This window comes from Pyxicephalus adspersus, chromosome 10 (assembly GCF_032062135.1).
Source record: "Pyxicephalus adspersus chromosome 10, UCB_Pads_2.0, whole genome shotgun sequence".
NCBI classification, from domain to species: domain Eukaryota; kingdom Metazoa; phylum Chordata; class Amphibia; order Anura; family Pyxicephalidae; genus Pyxicephalus; species Pyxicephalus adspersus.
Genome location: NC_092867.1, coordinates 6984646 through 7002210, shown reverse-complemented (window position 1 = coordinate 7002210; position 17565 = coordinate 6984646). Strand labels below are relative to the sequence as shown.

At 39.6% G+C, this 17565-nt stretch overlaps 2 long non-coding RNA genes across 4 annotated transcripts in view; one reads left to right on the top strand and one right to left on the bottom strand.

Moving 5' to 3' along the window:
• The first annotated feature begins 8747 nt into the window (after positions 1-8747).
• LOC140339577 (uncharacterized) lies at positions 8748-16349 on the top strand. 2 transcript variants are annotated; one of them, XR_011922480.1, is made up of 3 exons: positions 8748-8790; positions 8954-9057; positions 16106-16349. It is a non-coding gene; the product is annotated as an uncharacterized lncRNA (long non-coding RNA). The 2 variants fall into 2 exon arrangements; XR_011922479.1 differs by lacking the exon at positions 8748-8790 and having other exon boundaries at positions 8899-9057.
• LOC140339578 (uncharacterized) overlaps positions 12236-17565 on the bottom strand; it is a 51424-nt gene continuing 46094 nt past the window's right edge. For both annotated transcript variants that reach the window (XR_011922482.1, XR_011922481.1), the window contains exon 3: positions 12236-12668. This is a non-coding gene — a long non-coding RNA (uncharacterized lncRNA). The remainder of the gene's footprint in view (positions 12669-17565) is intronic.

Sequence of the window (17565 nt, the reverse complement as noted above, 5' to 3'; positions counted from 1 at the left end):
GTTGCTTTTTTCAGGTTTTTGACATCATATTGGTGGTGGTTTGCACTTATGGGTGTAGATTGTTTAGCCTTTGATGATTACTTTCAACTGAAAGTGTGCAGGGGACAGAATTTCCACCTATTTCTAAGTATTTTAGATCCATCCTTTCCCTGATGATCCAACAAAAAATTTCAATCCTCATTTCGATCAAATATATAGTATGTGATAATGCAAGCTTCAATTTGATAGGGAGCATATTGGATTAGGTTTAATGGACTGATAAGTCCAAATTTACCTTGTAAGGTGCCTGAGGGGGCAGTATTATAATCTGGGGTGCCTGTGGGAGCAGTGGTATGATTTTGGAGTGCCTGATGGAACAGTATTATGATCATAGGTGTCTGTAGGGGCAGTTTTATTATCTGGGGTGTCTGTAAGGGCAGTTTTGGGAACTGGGGTCCCTGCGAGAGCAGTGTTATGATTTTAGAATGCCTGTTGGGGCAGTGTTATTATCCGAGGTGTCTGTAAGGGCCGTGTTTTGATCAGGGTTGTCAGTGGGGTCATTGTTAAGATCTGGGGTGTCTTTAGGGGAAGTTTTTATGATCTGGGGGGCTGTGGGGCAGTGTTATGATTTGGAGTCACCTCTGTGGCTCAGTTCCAGGGTCAGCAATGCTATGCGCCTAAAAATAACTCCCTAAATATACAGAATGATCAGGTTTCCATCCATCCAAATTCAATTGATTTTCCAATCCCTGATGGCACTGACATACTCCAAGAGAACAATGCCAGGATTTATTGGGCTCCAATTGTGAAAGAGTAGTTCGTAGAGCATGAGACATCATTGTCACCCATGGAATAACCACCTCAGAGTCAAGACCTCATAGTGAATCTTTGGGATGTGCTAGAGAAAATTTCGGCCAACGGACCCATCGGAAGATCAAGGAAATCATCACAGGATGATTCCCACCGCTGCATTCATTCATAATGAGCACAGCCGCGGGACTCCTGTGTTCTTTGATAGAGAATCTTTATCCAAGAACACATACTACAGGGCTGCAAGAGCAATCAGGGGAGCAGAGCTGTCACCTTCGCTCCCCTGATTGCTCTTGCAGGTCCCACACAGGCCGTTCTCGCTTACATATTCAGTAAGCTAGAATGGCCCGATTCGCTGCAAGATCGAATTTTAAAATTTTGCTTGCTCATTCCTAATTAGGAGTAAATGGTTGAATCATGGATGAAAACCCTGACAAATAAATCCTTATGTCATCATTTTATTTGTGGTTTTGAATAGAGTAGGATATTGCTGTGCTTTTCCCAATTAGCTTGTTTCAACTTTGCTGTTTGTTCTGGTGTCCATTGTAACCATTTTAACCCCAGTGTTATGATCTGGGGTGTCTGTGGGGACAGTGTTATGATTTGGGGAGTCTGTGGGGACAGTGTTATGATCTGGGGTCACTTCAGTGACTTGTAACCAAGACAAAAAAGTGATGGGATATCCAAAATTTTCCCTATTGGAGCACCCATTCCAAGGCCAACTGATGTATGCAGTAATTCATTTATGTAGGTATCTTCAATTACATCTTCTACGAAATTAATGGGTTTTATTCCTTCTCCACTCATTCCAAAAAAAAGTTTTGGCCATTCATAAACTTTAACACTGGAAGGTCCCATTAATGCCAGGTCAGGTAGACTATCATGGAAGAACCTAGTTGATCAAAACTGTAATATATCTGCTCTATGTTTGAAAACATTTGCCAACCAATAGCAAATAATTAAAAAATCCTATACCAAACCTACTGGATCACCCAGATTCCCATATGATCTATCTTCTCCAAGGTTTGAGAGCTTTGATAAATCAGGCCATGTTTGTTGCAGTTGTTTTATTGGGGTTGATTTACTAAATGAATACAGGCTGTTCACAAACCATAGTGATTTACTTCCTTATAAGAGATATTTCACTTAGCTTAGAATTTGTGATGAAGCTCTGCTGACTCATGTGCAAGGAAAAAGCCTGACTTCATTTAAAGAAAATGTGCATAGCATCTCCACATTAGGAGATGGCCCTATGGAAGTCTACAGAGACCTACTGTATGGACACATGTAGCGTGTAAATACCAGGATGTAGTAGGATAAGGGTAAGTATGCGGGTGATCATAGGAAGGTTGACGTTGGGGGTGTTTGAGGTTAGATATGAGACTGAAAGGATAAGTGCACTTGGCTGGAGGTCCATTATGGCCCATTTGGACATCTTCTGGGTTGTGTTGATTGCATCAGTTGGAGAGGTTCTGTGATCATTCAGTATTATTGATGATGCATTTAGTGTGCAGTTGAAATCCTTCTAAACCTACCTTTATTTTTCCCAAGAGGTGTGATCCTAAAAACAGAAAAAAAAGTGAAGGTGCAAAAACACCACAAAAAAAGGTGCATTGGGGGTGATTTATGGTCCCTCCTATAAAGAGGAAGGGCCACATGTTTCCTGCCCCATAATGCTTCTGACAGGAGCAAAGTACTAAGCGGACCTGGCCGAACAAAGATGGACCATACTGAGCCCCCCTAGCTGGAACCAGGCAGCTCCCATTCTCTGTGGGCTTGGCTAAAGCATACCCACCGAGCACTTGGGCTCGGAGCCCTCCCGAAGAGAAACTCCCAATTATGCAGAGCTCACGAACTAAAGGCATGGCTGGCTATGTTTTGTTCTTGCAAATAAACTTTGTATTGGGGTTATATTGGGGTTATTATGTACTGACCTAATTAAAGGGTCACATATTAGAAAAATATAGGACAATAGGGGTAGTTTTGTCTACTTCGGATATGTATTGGAAAGCTATAATGAAACATATCAATGTATTATATCCCAAAGACAAAACATTAATAATACACTGATGTAAAAAGGAACCATTATAGGTTAAAAAAATAATGCATGTTTATCAAATTCAACCAGAAAAAAAGCTTTGGAATTCTAGCCATGCATTTAATACAGAAGAAGGCAATAAATCCTAATAAAGCACAATTTAATTTCCTCCAATGGAAAACCAAATTCCTTCCAAACCCAGAGGCAATCCGGTAACTTTCTGGAAACTAGATCAACATTCTACAAGGTTAGTAATACCTATTTGCATTGTGTTCCTTTAGATCTGCATCCCATGATTTGCTTCAAATGATTTAACAATTTATTTTAAAGAAGTTTCACTTATATGCTCCCTGCAAAAAAAAGAAAAAAGTTAATTTGTCTCCAGTCACCAGCACTGCCAGTTTCTAAAGTAGTGCAAAAAATGTAAGTGTTAAAAAATGTTGAACCAGTGTTATTTAGGTGGCTGTCACAGGGCCCATTGACACATATGCTGCATTTCCTGTTTGTGTTTGTGTTGTGTTTCCTGCATGCTGGGGCCAGGCGGTGCCATGTGTTGTGTTGAATGGGCAGCTTTTGCATCAAAGTGCACAAAAAATGTGCATGCACCAATTCTGGCAGAATAGGAAAGTGAACTCTTAGCCCAGTGCTCCTCAACATTTTAGGGAATCCTTGAATTAACTTTCAGGTCTTCAGGGAACCCCGGCTATAAATAATATATCCACAGCTCATAGTATATTAGTGTGGTGGTCAGTGGGAAGAATGCCACTCATGCTAGAAAGCCAAAACAATCATTGGTGTTTAGTTATACTGACATGAGAAATACAAATTGCTAATTGCTTAAAGAACCCATAGCAAACTGGAGAAACTCTGGTGGAGAAGCACTGACTTGAAGGTAACACCTACTTTCAATTGTAAATACAAACTGCCTTCTGGTTTTTTACCACTAGTGGTCAGCAAAGAGGCAATAACAAGGTAACTCATTCTACCAAGAGTTCAACTACCGGTGGTTTCAAGTGGTTTTACAGATCGAAACCTCCTGCAAAAAATGGCTAATATTGGACGAGATGGGTCCATTTGTATCCTTATCCTATACATTTATATTTTTTTTAGGATGTTACATGCAGTGCCCTGGAGCACATTGCCCTTTAAAGAGTTGAACTGGAAATACTTGTCATGCTCATTCAAGTGTTTTTTTTTTTCAAACAGTTGCAAAAAAAGGAAAAAAGCCCTAGCTTATTCCTATTTATTACAATGAACATAATCTGCCCATTCGGATATATTTGATTCAGGGCTTGGGAGAATGGAGACATTTCTTTAAAACATTTTTATGGGTTTTAAAGGAGAAGTACAAATATGATATGTAAGAAACACCCCATATCCTAATTGCCCATCCCAATCCTATCCTAATGGGCTTGCAAGCTGCTATCTATTTGAATAACAGGATGTTGTTGAGTCTGCAGATAATGTACACAGCTTGGGGGAAGCTTTGATGGAAAGGAGAGGGCAGTAGGGGGTCAGATGTGAAGGGAAGGACTTAGATTTGAAGGAAAGAGTTTAATGTAAAAGCGAAGCTTGGCCAAGATGTAGGACAGGGCGGAGGGGGGGGGGGGGTCTTGGTAAGAGAACTCTTATGTAAAAACTGAACATGGTATGGGCCTGGGGCCCTGGGGCTCAAAGATCTATACTAGCAGTTCATATGCAGTGGTGCAAACATGCAGAAGTAGTCTCTCAGGTCCAAACTTTGCATCAGGGCCCATAGGTCTGTAGCTTTGCCACTGGAGATGGCAAAGGTTCTGCAGGCTTGACTTGTATTTTATGTCATCAGGAAAACATGAAAACCCTAAAAAGATATAAAAACATCTAGTTGCAAGTCTTAGCACAAAGCACAATGTTACAGCGTAATGCACGGTGCAGCTAGATGCAAGAAGCAGCTTCTGGGTGGGCTGGGGACATCTAGTGGTAGAACAGGAGTATGACATGCCCACACTGTTTTCCTTGAAGTTCTACATGGAGTTAAGAAGTATTAAAGCTGAGCTCAAGCCATAAAAATAGTAAAACAATAATGCATTGGCAGTCCCTTACCTTACCTGACTTCCCCGTTAATTTACTTGGTCGATCAGCCCTCCAGCCTTCTCATATGTCCTGCACAATTGTTCAGGCTCCTCGCCTGGACTGAAATTGGTTCCTTTAATTTGACTGCACACTGTGAGCTTCTCTAATATGCACTGGAACCTACATCAAGTCAGATAGAGCCATCTCATTTCTGGGCTTGAAGATATCCAGCATCATCAAGCCTTTTCATTGCACAGGGAAGCACAGAACCTACTGATGACATCACATATAGGGTGGTCTTCCCACAATGCACAGGGAAGCACAGGGACCTACTGATGACATCACATATAGGGTGGTCTTCCCACAATGCACAGGGAAGCACAGGGACCTACTGATGACATCACATATAGGGTGGTCTTCCTGCAATGCATAGGGAAGCACAGAGACCTACTGATGGCCTGGCCCTGGGTCCAAAATAAAAAATATATTGAAAACAGAATGATTACTAAAAATCAAAAAGCAGGTTGTTAGGGGTGGGGAACAGGGAAAGATAAATAAGAACAGATTACATTTCAGCTTTAATATTGCAGATGGGACACAAAGCCTTTGCAAACTGAAAAGTAATTCTATCCGTTCGATCCCTTCCACCTCCTGATAACACTGAACACCCAACAAATGTTCTAATCTTTTCATATTCTATACAAAACTAAAAAAAAAGTAGCTGGACTTTTTAAAAACTTCCTAAATTCACACAACATACATAAACTCGATGAGTCCCCTCCTGCACTTCCCTTTTCTCAGTGCCAGCCCTTCTGAAAATTGTTTTGATGGAGAATGTAGAAATAATAAGGGTTCATACGATCATTTAATCAATTATTGCCTAAAATCATCAAATTGAAAAGGAATCATAAATCCCAGACCTTTCCATTTCTCCATTTTTTGGGATTTAGATCAGTTTTACTGCTGAGCAATCAATTGGCTTCTGCAGAATTAGGGGCCCCCTATGTAGAACTCATTTGGGACCCCCAGCTGAACTGACCTAGGGCTCCTATGGTGAGCTCAGTTAGCTGAGGAGGGTGCAGTGGCACACTTTGCACCTCCCTATTCCAGTCCCTGATCATGAATGATACTTTGGATTTTCAGGTGGTATTATATATATTGCATTGTTTGATATCTGGGCAGTACAGTGGCTCAGTGGTTAGCACTCTGGCCTTTGCGGAGCTAGTTCCCAGGTTTGAATCTCGGACATGTGCATGGAGTTTGCAGGTTGTCTGCATGGGTTTCCTCCAGGTATTCCGGTTTCCTCTTTTATCCCAAAACACATGCAGTTAGGTTTATTGGCTACCTCCCAAAATTGCCCTTAGACTGTATTAAAGACATATGACTATGGTAGGAACATTAGATTGTGAGCCTCTTTAAGGGGCAGCTAGTGACATGACTATGGACCTTGTACAGCACTGCATAATATGATGGCGCTATATAAATACTAATAATGCAATAATATTATCTGAATGTGAGGCGATTGTTCGCCTATACCTAGATCAATCCCAGGTACATGGTCACCTCTACATAGCTGGAGGCTGACGTTCCCTACAATTGTTTTATTGATCACCCCATCCCCAGTGCTACCTCCTCCTACCCTGTCTACAAATATGAATTAACCCATTATAATGAACCAGGAAATCTTCCAACCACAATTTATGTGTGGTTCCTTTTGACTTGGCGGAGAGGGAGATAATAATCTTCTATTGTTCTAATTGTCATCATCACCACCCAAGCTGTTTTCTGTTTGCTTTGGCTGTTTCTAGGCTTTGGTGACATAAGCACGTCACTTAAGGCGCCATCTAGAGGAGGGGGGTATTACGTGCCCTACCTGCTCCCCATATAATAAAACTCTTGCTCCTTCTACCTCCCCACTTACCCACCTCTTCTCCCAAAGTAGCACAGAGAAGCATTGTGTATTAGTTAGTGTATTAGAAAAGGAGTGTTTTTTGTTTGGGAAAGCATAGATGCCAGTGGGAAAGGGGGTCATCTAGGAGCCAAACACCCAGAAACAGCTCTGCCTGCAATAAATGATGGTTGGCAACAGTGAGGAAAGTTTGCCACTCCTTTTTTTTCTTTTAGTTTTGGGATATTTCAAAAATGTTAAAATCCCTTTTTTTGTTTTGGATGGGATTTGTAAGATTTAGAACCTTTGTCAGGTTTTTACAGCTGTCTTTATTCCCATTTAGGAGGTTTGCCTATTTCTTTTGTCTGCGACACAAAAACAGGGAATGATAGAAAAATAAATATAATGTCATATTTGGTCTCTAAAAAGGGGGGTTAAGCAGATTTTTCAACTACAGGAGAAGGAAAAGAATTGGCAAAACAGCAAATATTCAATGAGCTACACCTATAACATAATGAGAATGGATAATAAACAAGGTGATATTTTGCTGGTATTGAATCAATTTAGGTAGAAATAAACAACACATTTCAGCAATCTGCGTTCCCTTCATCAGGGCTACAACAGAACCAAATCAATACAAATGTATATGAATAAAGATTGATGATCCTTGAAACTCATTGGCTTGTTTCCTTTCAAAAACTCAACTCACCACCAAAAATGTCATATCTGCTATATGCTCTTTATAATAAAAGAAGATCCTCTTTAATTTCCAGTGATGCATCCCATTCATTAACTTGGGGCTATATTTGTAAAGCAATTAAACTTACATTCACTGAAACTTTCCATAGTAGACAATCTTCCAGGTTCTCCCGTGTTAGTCTATCTTCTCCAGTCTTGGAGAGGTTTATTAAACCAGACCGACCATGTGCACCATGGATTCATAGGTTTGTAAGCTGTCTGGGTTTTCCTGTATCGGTGACACCCATTCCCATTCATTCTTGTTCTGTTGTCAAAGAAACAGGAATTGAGGAGGACTCCCAACAGTGGGGCAACAGAGAGTAATAAAACTTGAAAAGTTTCTAACCCATATATGACTGACCCTTACATATATATAGAAGAAAGGGGATCCGATTACAGATCAGTTTTGTTTTAACTAAGGTTACCTAATTCCAAAACCACAGACTGACGATTTTATATATAGCTCCCATATAGCTACATATAGAAACTGGAAGAGGACAATATGATTATTTACAACACAGCTGGCCTGATTTATTAAAGCTCTCGAAGATTGGAGAAGATGGACTACGATGGGAGAATCTGGAATAGATCTGGTCCAGGACTGAAAACATTTACCAGCTAATAGCAAATGATTTTTAAGAAATCCATCCCAGGTTTGCTGGATCCCCTAGGTTCTCCCATGATAGTCTATCTCCTCCAGTCTGGGCGAGCTTTAATAAATCAGGCCCATTGGGTGAGAACAAAGAAAAGAAAAGAAAAGCTGAAGGACTAAAGACTGGTAGGCTGCAATATTTTTCTTTTGTGTTGGGTTTCAATACACTTTAGTCTCATCACTTGTTCACTATAGTGACCACTTATGTAGGTTGTGCTGCCTATTGTAAATTTCAGGTAACCTTTTGCTCACAGAAGTTTTATTTTTCTCCGGAATACAGGATATAGCAGCCTGCCAGGTCACACTTCCCCTAAGTTTATCTTTTAACGCGCTCTTACAAGTGCCATAAAGTGAGCACTTCCTTATTCTTTAACCTGGGAACTGGCTGTTCTTTGTGGCGGAACTACCATTCACCCATTGGGTTACAGATGTGACCTGGGATGGCAGTTTAACAAAAATATGTGCTCTCCTGCCAACAAACTCAAATCTTAAAAATGTTTTAAATGGAAATTTAAAAAAAAAAAGCCAAAAGAACAATTCTAGCTCAGCAGATGTAGAGATTGAACGTTGGTAACCACTTACCAAAAGAGTGTTTATAGGCAATGGGTGATCAGGAAGTCAACACTCTCCAAGGTAGCAGTGTTTTGAGATTCATTAGACAACATTCCGGCAGAGGGAGGGTTGGCTGTTTACTTTTTTTCATTGCAGCTGACACTCAGTTTTAGATATTTCTGCATGACATCCTGCTATCTGCATATTTGATAACTCCCCCACCCCATACTGCTCTATTCCTCAGAGTCATTTCCAAGACATGACCAGGAAAGAGAACCACCATGTGACCCTGCAGGGTGCCGGAGAAGCTACTTACCAAGAACAGAACCCCAGCAGAGCAAAGGAAAAGTGAGTATGGGCAAAGCACAGGTTCATTTGAATCTTTTCATATATTGCCCTAGCTTCCTCTCCATCCCTATTAACCCATTAATAAAACATTGCTGTTTCATAAATATCTTATATTAGACATTTAGACCTCATCATTGGGTCTTCTTGTCTCGCCATGCAATGCCAACAGGACGAGGTTTAAGGGAGGGGCTGGCTTGATGCTCTTCATAGCTTATTGAAAACGGGGGAGCATGGGTAATGCCCACATGTAGATCTGTAGATCATAATTGAAAGAACTGAATGAAAAGGAAAGAAGGAGGATAAAGGACAATAAACCCTGATGATGGTGGACATCTTCTAGCCAGGTAATCGTGAGGGCTTCATCTGGGCTATTGCAGTGAAACCAGCAAAAACAATGTTAGTCCAGAAGTGCACGGTTTTATTCATTTATGATCTTGTATGCGATTTATACTTTTATGTAAGACTTTTGTGCTCATCAAAAAAAAGTTTCATGCCAGATATTTGGCAATCTCAATTAATAAACACTGACAGCTTCCCACCCTTTCTCTAGAACAAGCTATAAGCAAAGCAGATTGCATGCAATTTTGGCAGGAATCATCAAGAGAAGTGGGCAAAAAGACTTGTCATGTATCATTATAATATAAAGATTATGGTATTAATGAACAGGTGCAAAGATGGACAATGATAATTCGTCCAACATGTAATGGAATGTCTACATCATGGCCAATACCCCAATGGGACCCAATGGCAGGAAATGTTGGAAGGAATCATATAGAAAAGGGGGCAAAAAGCTTCATCATGTATCATTCTGATCTATTGATGATGATATCAGGGACAGCTGCAAGGATGGACAATGAGATTTGGACATGTAATGGAATGTCTACATTATGGCCAATACCCCAAGCATGTTTTCCTAAAGGCCAATAACCCCAAAGGGACATAATGGTAGGGAATGTTGGAAGGATTCATATAGAAAAGTGGGCAAAATCCTTGTCATGTATCATTCTGATATATTGATGATGGTATCGGGGGCCAGTTACAAAAATGGTTATGAGATTTGGATATGTAATGGAATGTCTACATAATGGCCAATACCCCAGTGGAACCCAATAGCGGAACTTTTGGAAGATTTTATTATTATACAGCATTTATAAAGCGCCATCATATTACACAGCGCTCCAAGTCCATAATCATGTCACTAGCTGTCCCTCAAAGTAGCTTACAGTCTAATGTCCCTACCACAGTCATATGTCATTAATACAGTCTAAGGTCAATTTTGGGTCGTAGCCAATTACCTAACTGCATGTTTTTGGGATGTGGGAGGAAACCGGAGTACCCAAAGGAAACCCACACAAACATTGGGAGAACCTGAAAACTGCCTTCAGATAGTGTCCTGGCTGAGAGTCTAACCTGGGACCTAGTGCTGTAAAGGCGACTGTGCTGCCCATTTCATATAGAGTAGTGGGCTAAAAGCCTAATCATGTATTATTCTGATATGCAATGGAATTTTTTTTTCAGGAATCATAATTATTCCTGCAATCATAGAGAAAGTTGTACAAAAAGCCTTGTCATGTATCATTCTGTTGTATAGATGGTAGTACTGAAGACCAGTCTTAAAGATGGAGACGTGATTGGTTCCAACATGTAGTGGAATGTCAACTTGTGGCCAATACCACAATGGGATGCAATGGCAGGACATTTTAGCAGGAAACATACCATTGTTGCAGCAATCATATAGAAAAGTTGGCAAAAAGCCTCATCATGTTTTATTCTGATATATTGATGGTGGTATAAATAACCAGTTGCAAAGATGGACAATGGCCCTATGCCCAACATGTAATAGAATGTCTACATAATGCTAAGTACCCCAGTAGAATCCAGTGGCAGGAAATTTTAGCAGAAATGTAGCAACAATCATATAGAGAAGTGGGCAAAAAGCTTCATCATGTATCATTCTTATGTATAGATGATGGTTTTGATGGCCAGTTTCAAAGATAGAGAATGTGATCGAGTCCAAAATATATTATGTTTACATATATGACCAATACCTCAATGGAAACCTGTTAGCGAAATTTGGTTTTGATTAAAGTTATCTAAATTGAAAAACATTTTTTGCTGATTTGGGTAGAGAAAGGAAAAGTCAATTTCTGATTGCTGTGTCCATGCTTGGAAGAACCATCTTCTCCATTGTCCTAAAGTCCACTATCACCGAGAAGGAAAATGGGCAAAAATCCAAAAGTCTACTTTTATTACCGAAACAGAAATAGTGGTGAAATCTCCAATTCTGGTAACGGCAGAGGTGATTTCCCTCACTTTAAAGAGATATTTTGTCGTGTCTCCAATAGGAAGTCATCAAAAGGGGTTGTGATTATTTCCTGCACTCTCTGAAGCAAAAAAAAAACAATTGCCATTTCATATGCATTTAAAAAAAAATCTAATCTTTTGGAATTATTTGTTAAAACATGTTTATAATTGTTTTACAAACTATTTTGTAATTTCAAGTTGGCAACCATGAACTTTTAGCAGCCAACTACACAAAAAATCCAAACATGACTTTCCTGTACCCGTGTGTTTTTTTTACACTGTTAGTATACAAAACGTCCCAGAAATGTATTTCTCTGCATGTGTAAATGGCTTCTTATCAAAGTGTAGGTTGACATTAAACTTTCCCCATGGTGGTGCAGGTCATGTTCTAGAAATTCCTCGACCTGTGGATAGTTGACCTCTCATTGGCTGGTGTTGCCTTGTCCTGGGGTTAATGGCACTTTAAAGGACCACCAGCACAATGCAATTAATTATTTATAAGGGTGGCAAACTAACCACCAGGGCAATTGAGGCATTCTACCCACTGGCCACCACTGTGGGGCATTTTTGTAATTGACTCCTTTTGAATATGTTTTAGGAGAAGTTCACAGGACCTGAGAATTGTTTAGAGATTTCCTGTAGGGTAAAAAGTTTAAGAAAAGCTGCTACAAAGTTATTTACTCAGGATTCCTGACATCACACCCAAGATGGCACACAACAGCAGCGTCTGGCTGGAAGTCTACACAAGGGAGGCTTCAACAAGCAAATAACATGCAGGAAATATTATCTCATGGGAAGATTGTTGTTAAAATGAATAGTCTGGTGACCTTCAATCACAGCAAAAATGAAAGTGCAAAGAGAACAATAGCATCAGTTTTTGGGAAAAGATTTATTTTAATCAAGGAACCCTCCAGACACTTATCAAACAATGAGTTGTAATCACAAACAGAAGTCAGGAAACTTTCTCATGAGCGTTGTACGGTTCTCATATCTTGTCTTTGGACTTCTGGCTATTGATTCTCAAAGGATGCACATTTATGGACTTTGACCTCGGTAGGAAATGGCCTGAAATATAGTTCCTGCAGTCTGCTTGGGAACAATTCTCCCTAAGGACCACCGTACAGCAAGTTGACTGTTTGATGTGTGACCAAAGGCCAAGCTGGAGCTGTAAGTTATGCAGTTGCGTTAAGGTTGTGGTTTCCCAGCATGTGTCTTCAAAGCCAGACATTACAGATTACGATAAAATCTGGATTTTAGCATTTCAGTCTCCATCCCCATTGATTCCATTATACCTGGGATTTGCATATCTGTAAAAAAAAAGTATTATGGTAATTTAAAGGGCACCAACATTGAAATACACTACTAAAACACATACGCTGTGTAGCCAAATGTTTGTAGACAACGTCTGTAGACAATGGGCCATCAAGCTGAATATCAAACCAAATATATGCTGAACATTTCTATGAGCATGGTATTAACACCCCTTGGTATCAGACTGATTGGACCTGATTTATTAAAGTTCTTTCAGGCTGGAATACACTTGCATCAGTGAAGCTGGGTGATCCAGCAAATCTGGAATGGATTTCTTCAAAGATACATTCCAGGTTTGCTGGATCACCTAGCTTCACTGAATAAAGTGTGTCCTCTCCAGCCTTGGAGAGCTTTCATAAATCAGGCCCATTGTTCTAGAACGATTTTGGAGCATGTCTATAGAAATGTATACAACTTCAGCCAAAGGATGAATGAGAATCTAGAACCTTATGAATGGCAGGATTGCTATTAGCTTTACAATGGGTTGAGGTCAGGACACCAAGTTTCTTCATGCCAAAGTCATCAAACCATATCTTTATGAAGCTTGCTTTGTACACAGGGACACAGACAAGCTGAAACAGGAAAGGGACTTCCCCAAACTATTGTTATAAGGTACAACGTCTTTGTATGCTGTGGCAACAGTACCCTTTGCCAGAAACCTTAACACAATAATCTGGAAATGTGTACATCATTTTTGGAGGTATATTATCATTATTAATATTAATATTAAACAGAATGTATATAGCGCCAACATATCATGCAGCGCTGTACATTAAATTGGGGTTGCTAATGACAGACAGATACAGACAGTGACACAGGAGGAGGAGAGGGCCCTGCCCAAAAGAGCTTACAATCTAGGAGGTGGGGGAATATCATACAATAGGAGGGGGATATAGAATGGTGAGGGTCTTAGGAGACAGAAGAAGACAGGTATGTGAGTATGAAAAGATGGATTTTAGGGACTCTTTTAAATGAACAGAAAGTAGGAGGAAGCCAAATAGGATGAGGAAAACCTATCCAATGAGTCAGGGCAGCTCCAGAAAAGTCTTGAAGCCGTGCGTGTGATGAGGTTATGAGTGAGGAAGTCATTAGTAGGTCATTGGAGGAGAGTATACAGTATCTTAGGGTGGTCTGTAAACCTTTTTGCCGTTTGGTTTGCATGTTTGCTCTATGTCAGTGATTCACAAAGTTTAGAAGCCTGGATCAGGATGACTAACAAGATGTTGGCAGTGTCATCTCCTAAATTTCCATTTTCATGGGTTTCCCTTTCTTGGGAAAAACATGAAAAGGGTTCCATTGCTGACTCCCCAACCAATTCTCTATCTTCAGTAGTTTGAGTCACTAACCCAATACAAGTAAGCAGATAAGGACTCCATGACTTGATGAAGGACTTTAAGAGGAAGTGACCTCACTCAGCCTTTATTATCATGCATATTCAGGTCAGCGTCCCATAAAGATTGAAACAAGAGCCAGACTGGCAGTTTGAATTCCTAGGCTTACTTCAACAAACAGGAAATAACAAAGCTAAACAAAATCATATTACTTCAGTGGAAAGCAGAAATGAAGGTTAATCTGTCACCACATTAATTGTAAAAGAGAAAGAACATCAACGCATGTTGATATAGTTATATATTTATAATGTTGCAAAAAAAAGGAAAAGTAGTACTTTGAGAAAGCTGAGATTCCTGAGGAAGATGTACAGGTGCCAAATGATGGTAAACGCTTGATTGGTGTCTTTCCTAAAGTTGGATGTCAGGAGGTCACAATAAGTAATCCATCTTCACAATGGTAAAGACAAAGTATGTATCCTTCATCCTGAATCAATATGAATATTGTACGATGATTGACTGTTAGGTGTTCAGGTGAATCTCTTACTGTGTCTTCTCGCTCGGGCACCCTAAAAATTACTGTGGAAAGCAAGCCCAGAAGACTGGAGGTGGTTGTGTTCACAAAGAAACTCAATATAAATGGCCATGGCTTTGAAATGGAATGTCCAATAACTTATGGGTGTGATGGTCAGGTGTCTGCAAAACATTTGTCCATATGATGTATGTGAAACATAACTAAGAAGACATAGGTGAAAAAAAATTCATGGACAAAAAACTAAAGGTACTAAGTGATGTAGGCAACATAATTGCTACAAATATGGACACAAAACTACTAGAAGGAGAATTTTAAAAAATGGAATGTCAACGGGTACAGGTGCAATATCACAAGGCACCATGAAACTGTATGTAAAAAAGGAAAACTTTGGCATGTCATGCACAAGTTGGAGAGACCGGGGATTGTTTTGCTGGACATGGCATATTAAAGATATTGTGGGTTGTTTATGTGGTTTAAATTAAGCAACAAGCAATTTCCATCTTGCTGCACTGAATGCTGAATTAGTACATTATGCAATATCTGTACAAATCATGAGAGCAGGGGTTAAAATGTTTGCAAAAATTATTTGTTTTTTTGCCTGCTTTGCATGAATATATATATACCAAAATGAGGAATGGGGAAGGACGATGCAAGGACAAGGGGGTTTGAAGGGAAACTGTCAGGTTAGAAGTATGCAAACTTACATTGCCTTTATTTTCCAAGATCGTCCTCCTGAACTTTGTTTTAACTGTTATAGAGTCATAAACCAAGCATTTGCATATTAAATGTAATGACAGGTAATGTATACATGCTTGTTAGAGCTCAATTTCTTATGAAACCATGCCAGAAAGATAAGAATGATAGCTTTGGCCTTGGCAGCAAGATGGATAATGGGCCGGGTTTTTAGGTCATTTTGGGAAGGTTTCCTCCATTCCACCTGGAAAAAGGTAAAAAGGAAGTGGATATCGTGGTAAGTAAGTAGTAGTTGCTTAACTGTAGATTTGAAGCCTTTTATTGGGTCCAAGTTTTTTTTAAAGATTGGGTTGGTCAAATCCTTTATCTCACTTTCAGACCAGAAAATTAAAGTGTCTCTGGAGCATCTTGCAGGACATAATAAAAAGGAATTGTTCCCCTGGGAAAACAGAGTACTTAGGTTAAAGCCAGCAGATGTAACAGGACCATGGACAAGCTCAACATCAGGTCACCAATTCAGCCTAATTCAGCAGACAGTTACAGGTCAGATCTAGCCAAGGGTCAGCAAAAGGCAGAGCGAGGCCAGGGTTAATATTAGGCTAAATATCTAAAGGGCTGGCAGGTGCTAATAACAGAGATCCAAATTGTAGTTTGCATACAACTTGCAATTGACAAAAGGCCAAGTCTTAGCTTATTTGCATGGATGAAACAGAAGATTACCTTATTATTTTCTTTCAGAGATTGCATCCCTGACTTGGCATTCATTTTATAATAGATTCTACCATACAAGTGCTAATATTATTATTATTAAGATAGTAAAATTGTAAAACCACCGCAGAACCTGATTATGTGACTAACACTGTGCTATAGGTAATAGGATTTCTGAAAGGGTAAGAATACTGATTTATTGTGTGGTGCAGAAGAGAATGGACCATGACTGTGTCTAAACAGAGAGATTCCCAGTCGATAGACATGACAAGATCGATTTTCTGCCACATCTCCTTATTGAGCAATGGGATGACAAGTGTACCATTCTATGATGATATGGATAAAGTGCCGCCAAGTGTTTTAGTCTTTATCTTATGAATATAACCTGCAATAAACTAATGCTTTTTGTCTTATTTATTTGTGTTATTTATATTTGTATTCTTTGCAGTTTTTGGTCCCATTTAGGAGAGTCTTCCTAATTTTCTGCCTTTTTAACTGGATTTTAATAAAACAATAAGGTTCTTACCACCACCAATTGTATATTCTGCATTTTTTAATTTTTAAATCTCAGCCCTGTTTCATTTACTTTGCTACGCTATATAAAATACACATTTGGGAAAATGTATTCAAGTTGGAATTTAAAAAAGTTTGTACGCCAACTCGATGACAAGGGTGACGGTGGCCATTAAGTGTATCCAACTCACTTATACTTAGCCAACTCTTCCTGTCTATTTTTCATTGTTCAAGGTATGGGGAACCATGGGGTACAGCAGCCGAATTGTGGTGTCCCTGATCCCGGGGAACTAACTAGGGATTTCAGTGCCAGATGTGATAGGAAAGTGACTGGTAGGGAAGCCAATGTGAGGTGAGTATTGGGGTTGGGGGAGCTTTGCAGAAATACTGGGGTTGCTTTACTAAAGGACTAAAGATGTTCATTTGTAGGACATAATTCAGGTAAAGTGGATCTCACCTTGTATATTCTCAATTCAGGCAGGTGGTTATTGCAGAAATGAACAGGTGATTGTAAGCTCTTCAGGGCAGGGTCCTCTCCTCCTCCTGTGTCACTGTCTGTATCTGTCTGTAGTTTGAAACCCCTGTTTAATGTACAGCGCCCCGTAATATGTTGGTGCTTTATAAATCCTGTTTATTATTAACATTATTATTAATAATTCCAGGATTGTTGGATCACCCAGCTTCACTGATAAACGTGAAGCCTCCAGCCTTGGGGAATTTTTATTAAATCAGGCCCACTGCCTCCTTCACTCCCTCCCCCCTTCCTTTCCAAATTCCACATAGTTTGCATGCCAGTGCTTCTTAGTTGCTTGCAGTAAATATTTTTACAGATATGTATAAATTAATGGATCCAGTGCATATGCTAAATTATTTCTCTTTTGTCAAGCCATTTATTCTTAGCTAAGGTTACTCACATACAAAATACAGATTTATTACCAACTGAAATATATTACTCCATAATATTATTAAATTGTTGAACATAGCGTTCAAGATTGTTAGCTCTTCGGGGCAGGGTCTTCTCCTCCTGTGTCACTGTCTGTATTTGTCTGTCATTTGCAACCCCTATTTATTGTACAGTGCTGCGTAATATGTTGGCGCTCTATAAATCCTGTTTAT